At 40.6% G+C, this 21894-nt stretch overlaps 1 long non-coding RNA gene across 1 annotated transcript in view; it reads left to right on the top strand.

Moving 5' to 3' along the window:
• The window catches only part of LOC149311439 (uncharacterized), a 31593-nt gene extending 26559 nt beyond the window's left edge, over positions 1-5034 (top strand). Inside the window, exons 3-4 of the long non-coding RNA XR_016281797.1 lie at positions 2155-2290; positions 4123-5034. This is a non-coding gene — a long non-coding RNA (uncharacterized LOC149311439). The remainder of the gene's footprint in view (positions 1-2154; positions 2291-4122) is intronic.
• The last annotated feature ends 16860 nt before the right edge of the window (positions 5035-21894 follow it).

Here is a 21894-nt window from a genome sequence, read left to right on the forward strand (position 1 = left end):
CAAGATCTGCATTCTAGAAAAGTTTGCCTTCTCACCCAAGCAAGGGTTTCTTCTTCTTTAGTCCAGTCTTGTTTACTCACCCTTCTTTTGCTCTTGGAATTTGCAGACTGCTCCTTCCTTTGTAATTTTTGGATCTCACTTAAAAGCTTTTACAATTTTAGTTTAATGTTGTTTTATAATATTGTATATTTTAATTACACATTTTTGTCAGTTTGCTCTATATCATATTTCATTTTTGTATTTTATCTGAATAATTTGTTTTACAATTGTACAGTTGTATATTTTCATTATTCCTTCCTTCCCTGTGTGTGTGTGTGTGTGTGTGTGTGTGTGTGTATACATATATTTTAGATTGTACACTTTTGGCAGGACCCAATGTTGTGGCTGTTTTACGTGTAAAGCACCGCGTACTTTGAAGGTGCTAGATAAATAGATGGTGGTGATTATTTATTTTTAAAATTTTAATGATTGATTGACTTTATAACCTGTCTGTCTACCAAAATGGGATTCAAGGCAGCTCTTCCTGGGTCTGTTCATGCTACATAAATTTAGTCTCCGGCTACAGTGCTGGGACTGGGCAGTCACATAGTGCCAGTCTCTATTTGAATTTTCAGACTCTCTGATTCTTTCTGTCTTAGCTGTGAGGAAAATTTTGAAAATAATCCTGTCAAACTACACTGAAACAAAATTCTCCTCCAATTGTAGAAATGAAATTAGCTAGGTACTTCTGTTTCCAGCATGGAGACAATCAGGTCATACCTATCTTGTGTAGATCTGTTGAAGATAAGGAGCATCTGAGGAAAAAAGAAGAAGAGATGGCAACCTAAATTCTAAACTAACATGGCTGACTATACAGGGGTTAAAACCCAGACCTTTACCATTTAAGATGTCTACTGTCTATGCCTGGGTGTACAGTTTGTTTTCAATTCTTTGATTTTCTCCATTCCCAAAATAAAGAATTATGCCAAATTTTGACAATCTTTTAAATTAAAAAACACACACTGTAATGAAATGTACTAATGGAAATTCCCTGAAGGCACCAGATCATGTGTGATCTTGGAATCTTAGAGGCTAAACAGACCGACTTGAAGTGCCAGCACAGGGAAGGCATGGGGCTGTGGCATTTGGATGATGCGTACTCCAATGCTGCCTCCATGCCAGCAACACAAGGCAGGCGGCATCACAGCGCTCCTTTGGCATGGCGTTCAGATGGCACATGCCAAAAGGAATGCCAGAAAGTGCTGAGTGGCATTTTGCCATTTCTTTTAGAGATGGAAAAGCACAGGATCAAAGCTGCAGTATGCTGTTGCCGCAGCCCCAATCTGGTGCTGAAAGAGGCAGTGCAGAGATGCTCCTTTGGGGTGGCCTACTTTGCCCCTTAGTACTTGACTGCCAAGGAATAGCAGGTGCACTAGGGTACATCTAAAAAGAAAGCACCTGCAAAACCACCTATGACTATCCCTTGCCTAAGAAAACTCTATGAAATTGGGGGTCGCTATAAGTTGTCAGGTGACTTAAGGTGTGTGTGCATGGGTGTGTGCATGCATATACACGAGGCACCTGGAGCTAGAGTTATCCAAGGTCCCACACCCCCTATTCAACTAATGCTTCTGCTTTGCTTGACCAACTGCCACTATTTGACTATGATTGATCCTGTCCTTCTTGCCTACAGACCACTCTCCATGGGCAGTCCAGGGGCTTGTCTTTATGGCCAGAATACTCTGGGATGCCCCCCAAGGTATTCTGGTCCCAAATTCCCTCCCAATTCTCCCCTTTACCTGTCCTATCTCCAAAACAGTGACAGGCATGGGAAGGTAGCTGTCCATCATCAATGCAGAGAGAGCCAAAAAACAGAGCCAAAAGGTACAGTTTTTACATTCAGATTAAGGAGAAGGAAGGCCAAATTGAGTGCAGACATCTTGAAGACTGCACCCAAATTGAGGGCTTTGAGCCTGTTTCATGTAAATAGGATGCAGCAAGCCTGGAGAGAATTCAGAGTAAATGATCCATGTAGACAAGCCCCAGGAGAGTCTATCACCATATGCCAGCAGGACTGAGGATTTAGATTTCATCCCTTTCTCTGCTCCTGAAAGATCAGCTAAAAGGAGGGGAGGCAGTCTCAACAGTTCATTGTCTGTTTTTGGCTCCATCCAGCTCTAGTTACTGCTGTTGCTATTAAGCCAAGCGGTGGTGGTTTTCTGCTATGATGAGGATGGCTCCCCTGGGAAGATAACAGATATATAATGGCAATCAGCCATGATGGAGGCATAGCTGGGAGGAATGGATGTGGGTGAGTAAAATGAAAGCATGAATGAGGCAGAGTACTGTGAAGGGAGAAGCTGGGCAAGCCTGGTTGGAGCCAGATGATCACAGCTCAGGGAATGCTTATAGGGGAATGGGGGGGGGGGGGGGAATACTGAACTGAGGCTTATTCAGAGGTAGCAGCAAAATTCAACCCCCCCCCCCCCCCCCAAGAGCTATACCTTTATTGACCAGCCTAAATGCTGAAAATGCATCATGTAAGCTTTCAAAACTTCAGCAAAGATAAAACTCTTTCATTGGACTACAACTATTCTTGTTGTTATTGCCTTCAAGTCATTTTGACCTATGGCAACCGTAAGGTGTGCCTATGATAGAGTTTTCTGGGGCTGAGAGTGTGTGATTCACTCAAGCTCACCTAGGGGTTGTTTTTTTTGTGTGTGTGTGTGGGGGGGGTTTCGGGCTATGTGGCCATATTCTAGAAGAGTTTCTTCCTGATGTTTTTCCAGCATCTGTGGCTGGCATCTTCAGAGAATGCTGGCATGGAAGAGAGTGGGGTGTGTGTGTGACCCTGGGTTATATCCTCCCACCTCGAGGCCTTGCCATTCAACAACAGAACAATACACAGATTAACATAGAAATCACTCCTCCCAACCTAGAGTCACACAGATTCCACTGTCTTCCATGCCAGCATTCTCTGAAAATGCCAGGCACAGATGCTGGTGAAACGTCAGGAAGAAGCTCTTCTAGATAATGGCCACATAGCCCGAAAAACCCACAAAAAACTATGGATGCCGGCCATGAAAGCCTTCAACTTCTAATCTAGTGGGTTTCCATGGCCCAGCAGAAAATTAGACCCTGGTTTCCAGAGTCAATAGCCCAACGTTCAAACCACTATACCACTTTGGCTCTCGGTTTTACTTAAACAGCATCTAAAGGTTTTTCCAGATGTAACTGTGCAGTGACTCTGAGAAATTCCATGTTTTCTGCCTAAGAAAGAGACATTTAGTTTTGCATGGGACAGGGATAGCTGGATCTCAAGGAAAGCTACTATTCTGTTGGTAATGGAGTTAACATTTACCTGTCTTTTATTGTCCTTTATCTCTGGTCCCCACATGGACAAGAGGAGTGGCTTCAGCAAGCATTAAAATCTATTAATACTATCTTAACTGACAACAGAATTAAATCCGGAACAGAATGTAGGCTTGTGGTTCTACATCTTCACTTTTGTTCTCTTGTAAAGTTTTTTAAACCTTTACCTGATGAAGATGCCAGTGAAGCTTCAAAAATGTGTATGAGGCATTTTCTCCATTTTGCTTGGTCAATAAAAGTATTGCTCTTTTGTGGATTTTGGATTTTGTGTGTGTGTGTGTGTGTGTGTATAAAACTAGGGCTTGTATATGACAGAAGGCAGACAAGGGAAAGGCAGTTTAGAGACAGGGAAAAGATTGCAGATAGGTAGGGAATGGATGCCCTAGAGATGTGGAAAAGATTTCAGAAAACTAGGAAGAATATGTTGTAACAGAGATAAGACAGCCAGCAAGGGGGGTGAACTGAATAAGGTTTTGCAGAGCTGTGAATGATTAAATAGTTCAGGGGTTAATTCTGATCTCATTGTGTACAGTCAGCCCTCCATTTCAATTGATTCTGCATCCATGGATTCAACCATTGAAGACTTGAAAATACTCCTCCCTCCAAAATAAAACCCAAAAAACAAATCTTGATTTTGCTATTTAAATAGGGGACGCCATTGTATGGGACTTGAGCATCCACAGATTTTGGTACGCATGAAGAGTCCTGGAACCAAACCCCAGTGGATAACAAGGTCCCACTATATTAATAGACATGTTTATTCTTTTTCAGAACTGTGCCTGGATGTTCCTGTGAAGTTTTGATATAGAGTCTAGTCATGCTTACCACAGTGAACCTGCTGATCAACACACCCATAGGTCCATTTAGGGATTGTTTGTAGGGCCAAGTACCCAATCTAGGGAAGATCTTGAGAAAGAAATAGGTGAGGCAACAGATAAGATACCAAGGATTTGGAACTGTGGGATCAGCCTGGACAGAGGATACATCACAAGTACTGTGTTTAATTGGTCATCATGAATGGATGCTGCATTGTATTTCCATGTTGTTCTGACTTCCCTATATTGTAGACAATGAAACAGAAATGTTTTGTGTATATTTTTAATTAAACAGTATTCTACCCTGAATGTTAAGGAACTATGAATGAATCCTTTTTAATGGCAGGAAAAAGGCCCTAGCAAGTTTCTCAGACATGTTTGTTTTTTTAGAAGAGATCCTTTGTTTTTCTCCTAATAGCACTGAATATAATGGCCAGCTCGTACTTCAGTACATTCAACTCTAAAGAGAATGGTTCTGAAATTTTCCCGAACTTTGATATTTTGACCTCGCAGCCTGGATTCTGGAGTTCTGTCAAATTTCCTTCCAGCTGTACATTTCTTAAACTGCACCAAGACAGCCAGCAGATAATACCTGCAGTGGGGGCTTGTTCATGTACTGTCTATCCTCATGGGTGTTATTGAGAACACACAGCACTGTGTACAAAATATAACTTTCATATTGTTGCCAGAAGATCTCAGAACAAAATTGTCATATGTTTTTTGTGTGCGAAAGCCTTTGTTCACCTCAGCTGTTCTGAATGACAGCCCCAGTTCCAAAATCCCAACGTATTTTACTGAGACATGAACATGTATATGGAAAAATGAATGACATGTTTACTGTAATATCTGTCTCTACTGAAATATATTATAAAGCTCATTTTAATATCACATTGTTCAGAAAACAGGCTTGAATGATATGATATATTTTTTATCTCTAAAGCTTTTAGAAATATTTGAGCAAGTACAACCAGATATCCATGAAGAAACTGATCAACCGTATATACTCAACTATAAGTTGAGAAATTTATGCCCTCAAATTGACCCTAAAATCCTGGGCCAACTTATATAGGGTTCAATAACTAGTACTGCTTAGAAAGGCATCTCTCTCTCTCTCTCTCTCTCTCTCTCTCTCTCTCTCTCTCTGTGTGTGTGTGTGTGTGTGTGTGTGTGTGTGTGTGTGTGTGTAAGAGGTTCACAGTCAATCAGTGTTAGGTGGTCGGGAGAGGTCCAGAGAAGGAAAAGAAGGGACGGAAGTGGTATTTCCCCCTTTCCATCCTTCCTTATAGCCCTCTAAGTTTTACCCTCGACTTATCCATGGGTCATATCAAAATCCATGATTTTAACCCTGAAATCTTCCCTCGACTTATACATGAGGTCGATTTGTACACGAGTATATATGGTATTTAACCTTAAAAAGTGGCAAAAATATTGAAGAAATGCATATATTGTTGTTCGCTGGCTTTGAGTCGACTTTGACTCGTGGTGACCCCTTGAATGAAACACCTTTAGGGTTTTATCTGCACTGCAGAAATAATAGTGACAACACTTTAACTGCCATGGCTCAATGCTATGGAATTCTGGGTTTTGTTGTTTGTTCTGGAACCAGAGCACTCTGACAGAGAAGGCTAAATGTTTCACAAAACTACAAATCCCAACATTCCATAGCACAGAACAATGGCAGTTGAAGTGGTGCCAAACTACACTTTATCTGCAGTGCAGATGCAGCCCAAGAACCCATGTCTTCAACTGCTCTCCCCAGATTCTGCAGGCTCAGGACTGTGGCCTCCTTGACTGAGCCTATCTATTTGGTATGGGGTCATCTTCTCTTTCTACTGCCTTCCACTTTTCCTAGCATTATTGTCTTTTCCAATAAGCCATGTCTTCTCATGGTGTGACCAAAGTCTAACAACCTCAATTTAGTCATCTTTGCTTCCAGGGAAAGTTCATGCTTGATCTGTTCTAGGATCCATTTGTTTGTTCTCTTCGCCATCCACAGTATCAGTAGAACTCTTTTCCAGCACATCTCAAAAGAAATGATTTTCTTTCTATCAACTTTCTTCACTATCCAGCTCTCATATCTGTACATGCTGATGGAAAATAAAATGCCTTGGATGATGCTAACTTTAGTGTTCAATTTTACAAGTTTGCACTTTAGGATTTTGTCTAGTTTTTTCATAACTGCATATGCAAAGGGACAAAAATCAAGGTTGCCAAAGAACATACCATGTAGGAATGAAAAACCTGAAGAGACAGGGATTTGGATTCCTTCTTTGAAAATCTGAGCCATTTTGAATAATACATGTTGTACAGGTATGGAAGAAAAAAGAGCTTAGCTCTGGCTACTCTGGGTTCTGGATAGTCAGTAGGGAACCCTGAAAACAATCCTGTACTTATAAACAGTTTTTCATCAGATGAATAAAGTGAATAATTTTTTAAAAAGATAATCTTGAGCACATGAAACTTTAGCCCCCCCCCAATGTTTCCCATTTCTCCATCTATATAAGAGGTGAGACTCATGCTGCTCTCTAGGGGTTGCTGGACTACAGCTTCCAGCATTCTTCACTATTGGCTAGGACTGCTGGGATTTGCAGTCCAAGAACATCTAGAGGGCCACTTGAATCCCATCTCTTTTGGATACTATTCCTAGAACGAATAAACAGAAATATAAAGATTTCAAAGAGTAGAAGGTGTGTGGTTTGCACATAATGTGCCTTGGAGTATCAGTGTCTGAGAGCATGATATATGATGTATGTCATGATATATCTGATTAGCCACTGTGGGGAAAAATGTTGGCAGAGATAAGCTTTTGACCTGATCCAGCACAATTCTGATTATGTTCTCACATTATTATGATTTAGAACATTTATGGAGAAACCCTTGCTTGTGAGGTCTCAAGATCTGGTCAGGAGGCTCCTACCCTTTTCCAATGCCTGGCCAGATTGTGTGCTTGTTTCTGCTACCCTGATCATATACCTATCTTGGCTCTGTTTCAAGACCATGACCTCACTGCCTTTGTGGAATTAATGTGGGAGGTGGGGAAAGATTTTAACGTGCAAGTGTGTGAGTACAGTTGCCTCTCTGTATGCACAAATTCTTTATTTATGGATTCAAGCATCCATGGCTTGAAAATATGTTTAAAAAATAAATTCAATCAGTCAATCAATTGATTGATTGATTGATTGAAAAAAAATTCAACATAAATTCTAAAAAGCATCCCTTGATTTTGCCATTTTATATAAGAGACACCATTTTACTACACCACAGCACTTTATGGGACTTGAGCATCCACAAATTTTTGTATCCATAGGGGGTCCTGGAACCAAAACCCAGATGACCCACTGTAAATGTAGGCTCATATGCATGTGTCTTTGTGCATGCATGTGCATGTGCAAAAGTAGACAAGGGTGTCAGGGGCTGAATGATAGTTGTGAGGCCAGCAGCTCAGTGGGACAACTCTTCCATTTTTCGGGTTGCAGCTCCATACATTGCTGCCATGGCATGCACCATGGTTGCCTGAAGTAATTTCAGCCCTTAAGCTAAAGGAGGATTCCCAGCCCAAGCTGTATATGAACTGCTAGTCACTTTCTTGTGAGCAAATTTCATGTATGCTGAGAGGAAATTGGTTGAAAATGGTTCAAATTAGACACTGTCTAACTATTCTTACAATAATTCAGTAGGCGCACTTGATCTAACTGGCTTTGAAATGCTCATAATTCAAGACTCATCTACCCTGAAGGGTTTGCTTTCTAACATTTTGATTAACTCATGTGGCTGAATTGAAGTTTAAGGATAACATAGGAGAGTGATATGGAGATTAGTCTGACATACTGTCAGGAATAATGAAGCCCTGGAGATGATTTTAGTGAAAATAGAATTTAGTTAGAAACTATTTCATTGATGGCATTTATCACTTTTAAATCCATTATGTTTATAATTTCTTTACTGGAGTCATGTAAATGTATTGGGTTGTTGTTGCTGCTGTTAGCTGCCCTCGAGTCAACTCTGACTCATGGCAACCCTACAGATGAGACATCTCCAAGAATCCTATCTTCCACTGCCTTGCCCAGATCCTGCAAGCTGCATAACCCCTGTGACTGAGTCTATCCATCTGGTCTGTGGTCTTCCTCTCTTTCTTCTACTCCCTACTTTTCTTAGCAATATTGTTTTTTTTCTAGTGATCCCGTGCCTTCCCATTATGTGGCCAAAGTACGATAGTCTCAACTGGATCATCTTTGCTTCCAAGGTGAGCTCTGGTCTGATCTGTTGAAGAACCCATTTGTTTTGTCTTCTTGGCTGTCCATGGTATCTTAAGTACTCTTCTCCAGCATCACATTTTGAATGAATTTATTTTCTTTCTGTCTGCTTCCTTCACAATACAGCTCTCACATCTGTATATGGTAACTGGGAATACAATGGTCTGAAGGCTTCTGACTTTAGTGCTCAGTTGTATATCTTTGCTTTTCAGTATCTTTTCCAGTTCTTTCATAGCTGCCCTTCCCATTCCTAGTCTTCTTATTTCTTGACTGCAGTGTCTATTCTGGTCAATGTTTGATCCTAGATATAGAAATTCTTTAACTATTTCAATTTCCTCGTTGTCTAGATTGAATTGGTGTATTTCTACTGTAGTCATTATTTTTGTTTTATGTTTAGCATCAGACCTACCTTTGCACTTTCATCTTTGACCTTCCTTATTAATTGTTCCAATTTCTGAATGTCTTCTGCTAATATTATAGTGTCGTCTGCATATCTTAGGTTGTTAATGTTGCTTCCTCTTCACTCCTCCTTTTTCTGATTCTAATTCTGCTTTTCTTATGATGTTTTCAGCATGTAAGTTAAACAAGTAGGGTGATAGGATGCAGCCTTGCCTGACCCCTTTGCCTCTTGCGAATCACTCTGTTTTCCCAAATTCTGTTCTGAAGGTGGCCTCCTGTTCTTGGTACGGATTCCTCATTAGGACTATCAGATCTAGTGGTACCCACATGTCTTTGAGTGCATTCCATAGCTTTTTGTGATCTGTACAATCAAATGCTTTGCTGTAGTCTATGAAACACATGCTGATTCATTTTTGGAATTCTTTGGTGTGCTGCATTAGCCATCATATGTTTGCAATGTTCCTAGTGCCCCTTCCTTTTCTGAAGCCTGATTGCACTTCTGGAATTTTAATTTCTCTGAATTTTTAGTAGAGGTTTCTCATTCTTCTCTTTTTATTGTCTTCTATTTCACTGCATTGGTCACTGTAGTATTTCTCCTTATCCCTGTGTGTCAGATGTTGCACAGACTTCAGTGTCACCCACCACTACTGCTGCAGCCCAGTAGCTGTTCCTATATTATTATATGCCTGTTAACCTGCCTGTTATTCCCTTCTTCCCTCCCTCAATTCTCTTTTCCCTTTCCTTTTTACACTCCTAGGTGTTTCTCCCCTCCTCCCCGCCTCCGGCTTTGTCCCTGGTGATGACATCCGCAGTCTCCTGGTCTTCTTGTTGTGGGGAGGACCCTGATGATCCCAAGCTGTATTGTCAAAGCCTCTCGCTTTGTCACTGGTGGTGGCAGCAGCTCCCTCCTGGTCTCAGTGGGGAGGGCTCTGATGCATCTGGCTCCCAAGCCTCCCACTCCTGCTCCTGCTCTGTATTGGGTGGTAGAAATGTAATATATAAAATAGTATTAAATGCTAAATATATATATATATAGTTCTGCACTCATACTGAAATAGAAAAAATTGTTGTAATTACAAGTTCTAAGCTACACTTGGAATTTGGGTTACTATTTTGCTTGGACTTAGTCTTTGGTTATTGTTGTTGTTGGCGGCACATTTAGCAATTGCTTAAAAATGGAGAAATGATAATCCACTTGTTCTTGGCAAATTGTGAGGAAGAGCTTCTGAATGACTGAGTCCAAGCTAAAGGCTTGGCAAATCGGAACTTAGTTTGACTAGCAACACCAAAACACCAAAAGAAGCACAGTTCCACATCACTTAAGAAATTGAATTCTGAACATTTCCTTTATACAGGAGACATATGTTAGAGAAACACTTCTAGGATACATTGGGTCACAAGGCAAGATCACCCTATGTTTTTACCAAGGCATTTAAATCAGATCTGCACCTTGGATGACCTTTGTTAGTTCATGGGATGGCTGCTGACGTTAATCTTTACGTGATCTTTTTCAGGTATTACCCATAGCTATCACTGTTCTAATTTAACCAAGCATATGGGAATGGGATTTAGTCTTGATGGCTTGATAGGTTGATTTAATAAATTCAGGTATCTGACTGACAATGTCTATTGATTACAGAGCTGCAGAATGTTACTTTTTCTGGACTACAAATACTGTGGTCATTCTGGATGGGACATTTTGGGCATTGTAAACCAAAAATCCCAGGATTCCATAGCATGGAGCCATGGCTGTTAAAAGGCTGAAACAAATGTCCCAAAAGGGCCACTCCGGGACTGTACAGGGCCCATTTGCATTGGGCTTGTGGCAGCTGCATGCATCTGGCCCTGATTTGAGCAGCTGCCATGATCCCCAACTGGCCTGCCAAAAAAGAGTGGATTTTTCAGCTCCGTTTTGGGCCAACTCTTTGAAAAAGAGCTGTGCACGAGGCAGCTTCCAGCTGCATTTGGAGCTTTCCAGCTATCTTTGGTCATGTGGATGCCCTGCCCCAACGCAGCCCGACAGCATCCCTTTTGGAGTGGTGTCAAACTGCATTATTTTTTGCAGTAAGGATGGAGCTTTGGCAACCGAAATATGATAATAGGTCAAGTTGACTGAAAGACACACACAATCTTGGTGCCATTTAAAACTTTATGGAATCCTCACCATTATGTTTATAATTACTTATATAATATTGTAAAATTATGACTGAATAACCAACCTTGTCAAGACCTTTGATGACACAAGTTCTTACTTTATTTATTTTATATATCATTCTTGTATCCCGCCTTTGAATAATAAATAGAATAAAATAAGAAATGGCCATATCAGAGGCCTTGCAACATCCTCTCAAAATACATAAGGTACAAATGTATTCAGGAGAGGACCTAACATTTTACGGTCTATCCCCAGAATGCTACCCCTTGAATTTGGTCTATAGTGGTAATTTTCTCCATATGTACTGAACTATTTGTGCAACTCAACCCTCTGAAGAGGAGTGGGCACTGGCAATCCAAGTCTCCAGAGCTATCGTTTTGACAGAACCACTGCCTTTCTCCCCTCTCTGAAATTATCTATGAAGGTTTGTGTTAGAGCTGATGTATGTCATGCTTTTATGAACGCTATAAAAGGATGTGACCAAACATAAACGTTCAGTTTCCTTTAATGACACACTTCTGTGAATCAGTGACTCTGACATTTTTGAGTCATGTTTATTTCTCTCTGTCTGGAAAACACATTCCCTTTGCAAGCAATAACACAGTGATTAAATACCAAGTACAATTATTCTGTGATGTTGTTTTTACTATGTGTACATGAGAGCACATTTTCTATGAGCTAAAAACATTTGGAGCCTTACAAAAATCTTTCACTCCAGATTCTTCTACAAGAGCTATTCAAAATTACATTTGGAAGTTCCTCTGGTTCAGCAGTGTCATTGGTTGGTCCATCAGGGTTTCCGTCATTATTAGAAAAGTGAAATTCTATATACTGCATTGGCAAAGCAGAGATCAAGAGGCCTATGATAACATCACAGCTAGGGATTCTCCTTAGGAATCATGCATGCTTTGATCTGTTTTTACCTATTTAAATTCAAGGATTCTGCATGGGGAAGCCAACATTTGTGTGCTTTTATTCTTATCTTTAAGTTTTTAAAAAGGCTTTTGCACTCTTAATTTAGTGGTGATTTAATAGGATAGCTTATTCAATTAATTTTTTATAAAATTGTCATTAGTGTTTTAGCTGTACTTTTGTTTTCATCCATATTGTAGGCTGTCTCGGGTCCCATGTTGACAGAAAGTCAGGATAATCCATTCATCCACCTGTGTCTGGCCTTCCAGAGAATGTTGAATTTCAGCTCTCCACATTTCTAATAGTTTGTTATGCTGACAAGACTTCAGGGGGTTGCAGTCCAACAAAATCTGAAGTGCTGCATGATTCCTAACCCTGGATAATTTATTATTATAGCAACTCCAACAGAAGCTTTCACAATGTCATTGGCAACTCCACTGCCACCTATCAGTCACACAACACTGTATACTGATAATCCCTCCACTGTACCCAATCACTGATATAAATAGTCATTCCTACCATCTGTATGCCGATGACACCCAGTTGTATCTTTCCACCACTGACCTTTCTCCAAGGCTTAAACAGCAAGTTTCATCATGTCTCACAGCTGTCTTGCAGTGGATGCGCCATCAGCGTTTGAAGCTCAACATGTCCAAGACGGAGCTTCTTGTCTTTCCTCCTAAGCCCAACCTTCAACACTCCTTTTCTGTCTCTGTGGACAACATTTCTATTCAACCAGTCCAGCAAGCCCGCAGTCTTGGTTTTTTCTTTGATTCTTCTCTGTCGTGTATCCCTCAGATCCAGAACACAGCCAAGGCTTGTAGATTCTTCTTATACAATATTGCCAAAATCCAACCATACCTCTCTGCCTCTACTGCCAAGATCCTGGTCCATGCCCTAGTGATCTCACGACTGGATTACTGTAACGTCCTCCTGACTGGGCTTCCTCTTTCTCACCTCCGTCCTTTAATCTCTGTCCAGCATTCAGCTGCACGCATTATCACTTCCACCCACCGCTCTGACCACATCTCTCCTGTGTTGGCATCCCTTCACTGGCTCCCCCTCCCTTTCCATATTCAGTATAAGCTCCTGCTGTTGATGTTTAAAGCCCTCCATGGGCTGGCCCCTCCTTACTTATCAGACCTTCTTTCTCCTCACCTTCCCACCAGGGCCCTCCGTTCTGGTAGTCAAGATCTGCTGTCCCAGCCCATGATTTCCTCTGCCCCATCTCGGATTTGCCCCTTTTCACTTGCTGCCCCTCACTCCTGGAACCTTCTTCCCCCACAAGCAAGAGCCAGCACTTCTTTAACCAGCTTCAAAACAGAGTTGAAGACCAGAGAAGTGTTCCCAGGCATTGCATAATTGTCGCTTGCTAATTGATATTCTTTTAATGCCTGTTTTATCGAACCATTTCCTGTATTGCTATGTACTTTATATGTATTAGCCTACTACCCCCACCACCTTTCCCTTCTCCTTTTATGTCATGTCTTTTTAGATTGTAAGCCTGAGGGCAGGGAACCATCTAATTAAAAAGATTGTATGTACAGCGCTGTGTAAATTTACAGAGCTTTATAAATAAAGGTTAATAATAATAATAATAATAATAATAATAATAATAATAATAATAATAATTGTGTATTTTTTGATGTCCCACCATAAATGGAGTTATTTTTTGCCTGAGGGGGGTATGGAAAAGTCCCCCTCTCCATACTCACCCAAATCCACAAGTCCAGATCAAAATGATTGGGCTTCTGGGCCCCTTCCAAAACTAGGGCCACCTTCATGCAGAAGAGTAAACTATTCTAGGAATGATGGCCTGGAATTAAATAAACAAATAATAAATTAATTACAAAGTATAATAAGACAAGAGCACAAAAATACTCTGATGTGAACCCATTTAATTTCACATGCATAATATCAACAATCTAAGATATGCAGATGGCACCATACTATTAGCAGAAAACAGCAAAACTGCAAAGACTTTAAACAATTGTTAAAGAAAGTCAGAGAGGAAAGTGCTAAAGCAGGCTTGCTGTTGAACATTAAAAGAAAACAAAAATAATAACCATCACAGAGGAACTACAGGAATCCAATACAGAAGACAAGGAAATTGAAATAAATGTCCCATACTTTGGATCAATAATTGATCAGAATGGGGATTGCAGGCAAGAAATCAGAAGACTAGGATTGGGAAGTGCATCTATAAGTAACTGGACAAGATCTTAAAGATTATCAAGTTGGATACCAAAGCTAGGACCATCCAAATCATCATATTTCCCATCACCATGTATGTGATAGCTAGACAGTGAAGAAAGCTGACAGAAAGAAAATCAACTCATTTTAGTTGTGGTGCTGGAGAAGAGTGCTCAGGATACCATGGACAGTCAAAAATACAAATGAGTCCAAGATCAATCCTGAATGCTCCCTGGAAGCCAAGATGACCAAACTGAGGCCATCAAAAACAAATGTAATTTCAGTGAAATGAATAGTGTGATCCCATGCATTTTTACTTAGATACTGATCTAAGTAGAATATTGTTAATGACAAAAACATCTTACTGGAAGCCAGTGCAAAAAAAGAAAAAGAAAAAAGTACACAATACACTCAGAAAACTGAGCATGTGACGGGTAGAAAATAAAGATGAGGATGACACTAAGGCTGGCAGGAGCTGATCTTGAAATGATCAGACTCCCACCTCCTTGGCCATGAGAAAAGATGAGGACATGATACACTTCTGTAAGTCTCAGAAGACTGTTTCAGTTAGGATGTATCAGATATTTTTGTTATGTTTTCCTGGCTGGTTGTCGGTTCCAGGGTGTCTTTGGAATGTAATCAATTGCTGTAACTTTGCCACTTCCTATGTTATGTCTGAAGAAGGATGCCCCCAGAGATGATATCCAGAAACCTCATAAAATCCATCCTAGAATAAAACTTTCATAAACTCTCTGTTAAGCCTCAGAATGCTTTTGGCTATTCAACACACACACAGGTTCCTTTCTTTTCCAGGGGGTGGGAAGGAGAAAGTGGTTTTACTTTGGGTTACTCCTATCTCTGCTTTCCACTGGAAAATGTGGACGGGGAGCTCCTGTTTGGCTAGCCCTCTCTTCTTTGCCTATGGGCTTAGGACAGAAAAAAAGCTCTGACATGGTTTCTTTGAAACTGAAGTTTCAAAGATGACATAGAAACCTAGAAACTTCAAACAAATCTAGATTGCTTTGAAATCTAGGATCTACACAGTTGGAGGATATCCCAATATATCCTCTCATGGAAGGCAGAGTGTAATTCATCTGCTTATCAGGAGGGGCCTGATCAGCAGTCACTCCACCAGAAAGAGAGAAATGTTTTCAGCATTCTCAGGGATGCTTTGAATCATGCTTCTTAGTATTCCCACTACTAGCCAGTCCCCCAGTATTTGGGAGATTCAGGAAGTGACTAGAGAAGAAAAAGAGTCAATAGTTTTTTGTGGGTTTTTCAGGCTATGTGGGCATGTTCTGGAAGAGTTTATTCCTGACATTTTGCCAGCATCTTTGGCTGGCATCTTCAGAGAATGAGTCAAGTTAACCTTTCCTTCTTCAGCACTGGGGATACACTGTAGTAGGAAAAGCAAGGAGGAAACAACTTGCAAACCTGTTACTGAGTGGCTCTTGGTTGAATGCGTGTGAAGTGATGCTTGGAACAACAGAGGGCAGCCAATCCCTCCACTATATATAGTGGAGGTATAGGCAGTTGAGAGTTGACAATTGGTTGAGTCAAAGAGAATCAATTGAAAACGATTGTGCACTGGGTGCCTGAACTGATTGAAGGAAAAGGTCTGACATAACTCAGGTTGAATATCATTGCATGTCTGAAGCTAAGAACTGGAGCTTGTTAAAGTACTTACTATTCTACAGGAGAGAATGAAACACATTAATTTGTTAACTCTGACTGGTTTCCTTAACCTTAAATCAAGGGTGGGTCATGCTTAATATAAAGCACACAAAGTTAACATACACCAGTCCACAGTGAGGTCACGAAGGATGGATTTCTGAAGGGGGGCCTTGGCGAAAGTGAGAATGGCAGGCACCCAAGGCTAGAATTGCAGAGCCAGCCTTGGGAAGGCCAGCATCTCAGCTTGGTCTTCAGACAGTCAAAGTCGTGTACCAATTGCACCAACTGAACAAATTAAAATCCAGCCCTGGGAGTCATAGAACATAGTTTCCAAATCCAGGTTAAAAACAATTTATAACCATGTTACTTTGGTACATGAGGCAGAAAATCCCATAAATCCCTTTGCCCATTCTTTCAGTAAAATGCAACAATAACAAATCATTAAGTTCGAAGGCTTTCATGGCTGGCATCCATAGTTTTTTGTGGGGTTTTTTGGGCTATGTGGCCATGTTCTAGAAGAGTTTATTCCTGACGTTTTGCCAGCATCTGTGGCTGGCATCTTCTCTGGCCACATAGCCCCAAAAACCCACAAAAAAACTAAATCATTAAGCTATTTTTAGGACTCTGCAGTTTCAGATGCTGAATATATACCTGAAATGCTGGATGATATCCCATGCATCTAATAAGTAGGCTGTAGTTCATGAAATCTCATGCTATTTATCAGTTTTTTAACTGCCACAGGACTTGTGTTTTTGCTGTAACAGATTAATATGGCTACATCTTCAGAAACTGACATATTAAAGTTCCCAGCTATAACTGCTCAGTCCTCACTAACTCATCCTCATTTTAGCACAGGAAGTGAATCTGTATACCCATGTCTGCTTCCCAGTTCTTTACCTTTTCATGTAATATAAGGACAGGATTCAGACTTTGGTGCATTTATTTTTTTTCCTATGTAAAATGTGTGACATACCCTCACAAATGTGAACAGAAAAGATGCTGCATGCAACTTCTGCCTGTGACCTATGAAGGTCACTGCCAGTTAGAGAAGATCAAACTGAGCAAACAGTCTGGCCTGGAAAAAGATAGTTTCCAGTACGATCTTAGTTTACACACAAGAACCACTCCAGATAGTTTACCACCTGAGGCAGAACGTAGTACCAATGAAACAATTTTATCTCCTAATACAGAAAATCTCACATGTGTCTGCTGGCACACCTGCTACTAACATACAATGGATTTAATTTTTAATGGGTTTAAAATGGTTGCCTATTCATAACAACCCAAAACAGCTGTCTGAGGCAACTGCTTAATTCCTACAAAGGGTAGAGTGCGCCCTCCATTACACGCTAATAAAAGGCTTCTGAATCATTCAGTACGAAAGCCTGCTTCAGTTCAAGCTACAACATCCTTAATGTGAGTGCCTTGCAGAAGACACCTAGAAACAAGATAGGCAAAGGGGAGTCAGGGAAAGAGAACAATTCACATACTTCGGGGAGGGACAGAAAGAAAGAAAGAAAGAAAGAAAGAAAGAATAATAGTTGTTGCCAAAATCTGAAGTCGAGAGAAATTTCTCTCCAGTCCAGTATGATCATTTAGGTTATGGGCATGAGAGCGATATTCCAAAAAAGTAACTTTTTCATCCTCTAAATAGAGGAACATTTACTGGAGCATTTCACATCATGCTTTTTGAAGGGAGAAACCCACCAACTTGGAAGCTCTACTCACTGGTTTATTTTCTATGCACAGCCTGCTCTTTCTCTCCGTTGCTCTTTGTCATGTAAACACACATGGAAGGAATTCACTGAGCAGGAGTTCTGTCTTTCATTCAGCACTGCAGCTTCTGTCAGTCACCACAAATGCAAAGTGTGATTCATAACAAAGTCTGCCTGTTTACAGAACAGCAAGGATTTGAACAGGCTGACAAGTAGATGCTCCCATCCTCAATATTCCAGTGAATATTTTCTCAAATCATAGGCATATGTGTGAAAATCCTGGAATGCTAGAAATGTTTGGAATGAGATTAATTCATAAGGTCAGATTCTGTGTTAGGAGGGGAAAAAATGCTTCCAATCTTTTGCCTTGGCCAAAATTATTTAGTAGGTTTCAATAGCTGTGCAGGGGTTTGAACCCTGTTCTAGTATTCTAGTCCAACATTCAAACACTACACCATGCTGGCTTTCTGTTTTTTTCCTCCACCTGGTAACCCAAATGTTCTGGCTCACAGTTCAGTACCTCATTTATGCATGTACTGCCATGGTCAGTGTGAAAAGGCAAATGGAACTCAGAAACCTACCGTCTGTCCAGAGGTGGCTGGCTGTTTCCATGTCAGAGGTCTGGTGATTCAATCCATATTTTGTTGTATTGATTAAATGAGCTCTCCAAGGTGCTGAACTCGTTTAGGGGATAAAGTTAACTGCACCAAATATCTCCTTGCAGTCTGAAATATAATCCAGAGCAGATTTACCACACTCTTGACATGGAAACCACCAGCAACTAGTGCTTCTGTCAAGCAGTTGTTGTTGCTGTTGTTGTTGTTGCGTGTCTTCAAATTGTTTCTGACTTAGGGTAAATCTAAGGCAAACCTATCATGGGGTTTTCTTGGCAAAATTTGTTCGGAGGAGTTACCACTCACTATAGCTTTTACTTTTGCATTTTTAAGGTTGATTATTAATTTAGAAGGGCTGCATTCACTCCCTTGGCATTTCAATTGGAATTTACATTGGTGTTATAACCTCCTTTATGTCTAGCACAGTGTAATGACTTCAACTGCAGCAAGGACATGGTGTCAATATTAGGGCTTTAGATATAAATTATAGTCTGGATGACTCAGCCAGTATTAGAGATGGCAGCATTTCTCTCTCGCTCCTCCTGAGATTCAAGAAACATAGTTATTTCATTTGTTCAACTCCATCTGAATAACCTTTACTTCGAGTCAGTTGAAATAGTTTAAAATTTGAAACTAATTCCCTTATGGGCTCAGGAGTGAAGAGTAAAAGTCTGTATGCAGCTGTACAGATGGAAGGGATCACAACATTACACCTGACATCAGTCAATCAAGCTTAGTTGGTATCCAGATTCTTATTTCTAAGAAGTCAACAGACTCTGAAATGAACCAAAGATATTCATATTCTCTCTCTTTGGCTCTCTCTCTCGCTCTCTCTCCTCGTCCCTCCTTGGTTAATTATTTAGTAGAAGATAAGTCTCCTATTGCTTTTACTTGTGTTTCACAGCTATTTGTTTTTATGTTATGCTTTAATTATGATTTGGATTTAATGTGCATTTTCTTATTGTTGTCCACTGAAAGCACAATTTTTGGTGGACAACAGAAGTATTTAGTCAATAAACCAATCATTGTCCCCTGATACCCCATTTCAGTTGTGGATCTCCAGAAGCCTATACCAAACCCATTAGTCTTGAATATCTCTACTGTTCTTCAGTGAAAAGATCAAATGTAACTTGAATGACACCTTTGGGGCTGAGGATGTGCCTCTCCTAAAGTACTCAGGGGAGAAACCTTGGCTGGCAAGGATATTATGGATAATTATTGTGATGCCTAAACTTCCCAAAAGTAATTGTGGAGTCAGAGTAAAGGATACTAAAGAGGATGGATGCCAAGGCTGATGATTATTATTTCTTGATTTGCTTTCCACAGATTATAGGATTCTGGATGTCTGTTTGACAAAGTAGAAGCCTAGGAATTCATGCTGCTTCTCTTTCTGTTGCCTCTAGGAATATTATAACACACACACACACACACACACACACACACACACACTTGGTATTGCTTAAAAATTCCCAAAGAGAAGAAAAACTTAGGGCAGCATTCCTCAACCTGCTGCCCTCCAATTGTTTTGGGCTACAGATGAGGGGTTGATGAGAGATACAGCCTAAAAGATCTAGTAGACACCAGATGCTGGGAAAGATTGGTTAAATGAGAGCTCTGCTTTTATTCTACAAAGTTATTTGGAAAGAAGCAACTGTGTACAAAGAAAAAGGAAAGGGGATCTCTGATGTATATACTAGACATTTGTATGTCTTTTTAAAAAAGTGTAACATACGTGAGTTTATGAGAAGTTATGTCAACATCAAGTCATTCTCTCTGTGAAAGCAATGCCACTGAAGGCCTGACTGAAGATTTTAAGTATGGATTCTTTGTATCTTTTCACCCAGTAAAAAGGACTCACCAGCTGTAGAACAGTTGATATTCCAGTGTTTGTTTTACACAATGTTTACTTCAGAAGAATTGGGATGATTAAAATCCTTGCTTGGTTATGAATCCTTTCTTATATACGAAGCACCAGGTGTACTGATTACATTCAGCCCATGCCGGTATTTATCCTCTAATCCAGCCATTGAGAAGATCTTGTCACCATAAAAATGAGCACTTCAGCAATTTAGCCAAGATGTATGAAATTCCATAGAGCCAGATGGTCTCACTGAATCATTTATGATCTTGAGTTGGCAGCTCCCAGGGGACATTCACATTCACAAAAGCTCCAGTTCATGTTCTGATGAGCCAACTCATTCCTAAATGGTGCTGCACTATGTTCAGGAGAGGGTGCTGATGACAGACTGATTCACAAGTGGATGTAGCATGACCTCCGTGAAATATGAGTCTCTATGGCAGAGGTGTGGAGGGCACCATTACTTCTATTTTGATAAGATCAGTGAAATAAGGCAGTCCTGCAAGAAACGACCCTTACAGAGGCACAGGATGACATGGGCTTTGCATTCATGTGAATGTAGCCTACAGGTAGGGTTTTCGGGCTCCCAGAGCATTGACTAGAATGTCAGAGAATGGCAACAGTTCTCTGAATCTCCATGAAGAGAGAGAAATCTTAGACCAAGCACTGCTAGAGAAACTGAAATTTTGAATTATGGAGTGAGGTGACTTTAAAGCCTTGGCACATACTTCCTTTCCGTAATACAAACGAAGATATGCAATACCATTTAAACTAGGCAGTTTCTGCATGAGAAATAGCTATCTGCTCTGATGTACAGCTTTTAATATGCATATATTAACATGTCTATTAGCTTGCATATAGCTAAGCCCTTTGTCCATATATATGTTACACATAATATTTGTTTATGAGGTACTGTATGAGAGCCAGTGTGGTGTAGTGGTTTGAATGTTGGACTAGGAGTCTGGAGACCAGGATGTGGATCCACTGGTTGACCTTTGGCAAGTCACAATCTTTCAGCCTCAGAGGATGGCAATTGTAAACCCTCTCTGAAGAAACTTGTCAAAAAAGCCCCATGATAAGTTAGCCTTAGGGTCACCATAAATCAGAAATGATTTGAAGGCACACAACAACAACAACAACAACAACAACAACAACAACAACAACAACAACATGTGGTGCTATAAAAATTCACATTATTAGTCTCCCTCCCTCCCATGTGTACTACTTACCATTTGTTGGACAAGGACTCCAGCTCTCCAGGTTGGCTCTAAAATCTCAAGGAAGAGGCACTACACACAGGGCAGAAATGCCTGAAACATATTGCATAAGTAGAAATGACTAGCTGTCTCAGCACTGTATTTCCTTGATAGTCCCTTGGAATTTTTTTTAACCATGTCAATATAAACCTTTTAAATAACAGTATTCTCTGGGTGGCTTGAGAATGTACAATGATGTCTCTCTCTCTCTCTGGCTTTATTTCGCGAACGAAGATTCAGGAAGGAGTCATCCCATGCTTTCTACAAGTGCGTTGATGATTAAAAAGGCCAATCCGAGATAAACAAGTCTGGCACAGCAGAAAGTCTCCTTGGGTGATGTTTCCGGGTTGTGGTTCTTTCTGTGTTGTCGTTTCTCTTCGAGACTCATTTGCCGTGAGCTTTCAAAAAAGGCTGCAGCATCGTGGATAGTGCGTCTCCATGCCTCCAGGTGCGAGGCCAGGGCAGACCATTGTTGGTGATCAATTTGGCTGAGCCTGAGATGTTGTTTCAGGGAGTCGTCGTATCTCTTCTTTGGAGCGCCCCTCTTATGTTGACCTGTGGTGAGTTCACCATAGAATACTATTTTGGGGAGGCGATGGTCTTTCATCCTAGAAACGTGTCCTGCCCACGCAGCTGCGTCCTCAATAGCATGGCTTCAATGCTAGTGATCCCTGCTTGCTCAAGGACAGCAACATTTGT

This window comes from Sceloporus occidentalis, unplaced genomic scaffold (genome assembly GCF_023333645.1).
Source record: "Sceloporus occidentalis isolate IW3139 unplaced genomic scaffold, rSceOcc1.0.p SCAF_6, whole genome shotgun sequence".
In the NCBI taxonomy this organism is placed as follows: Eukaryota; Metazoa; Chordata; class Lepidosauria; order Squamata; family Phrynosomatidae; genus Sceloporus; species Sceloporus occidentalis.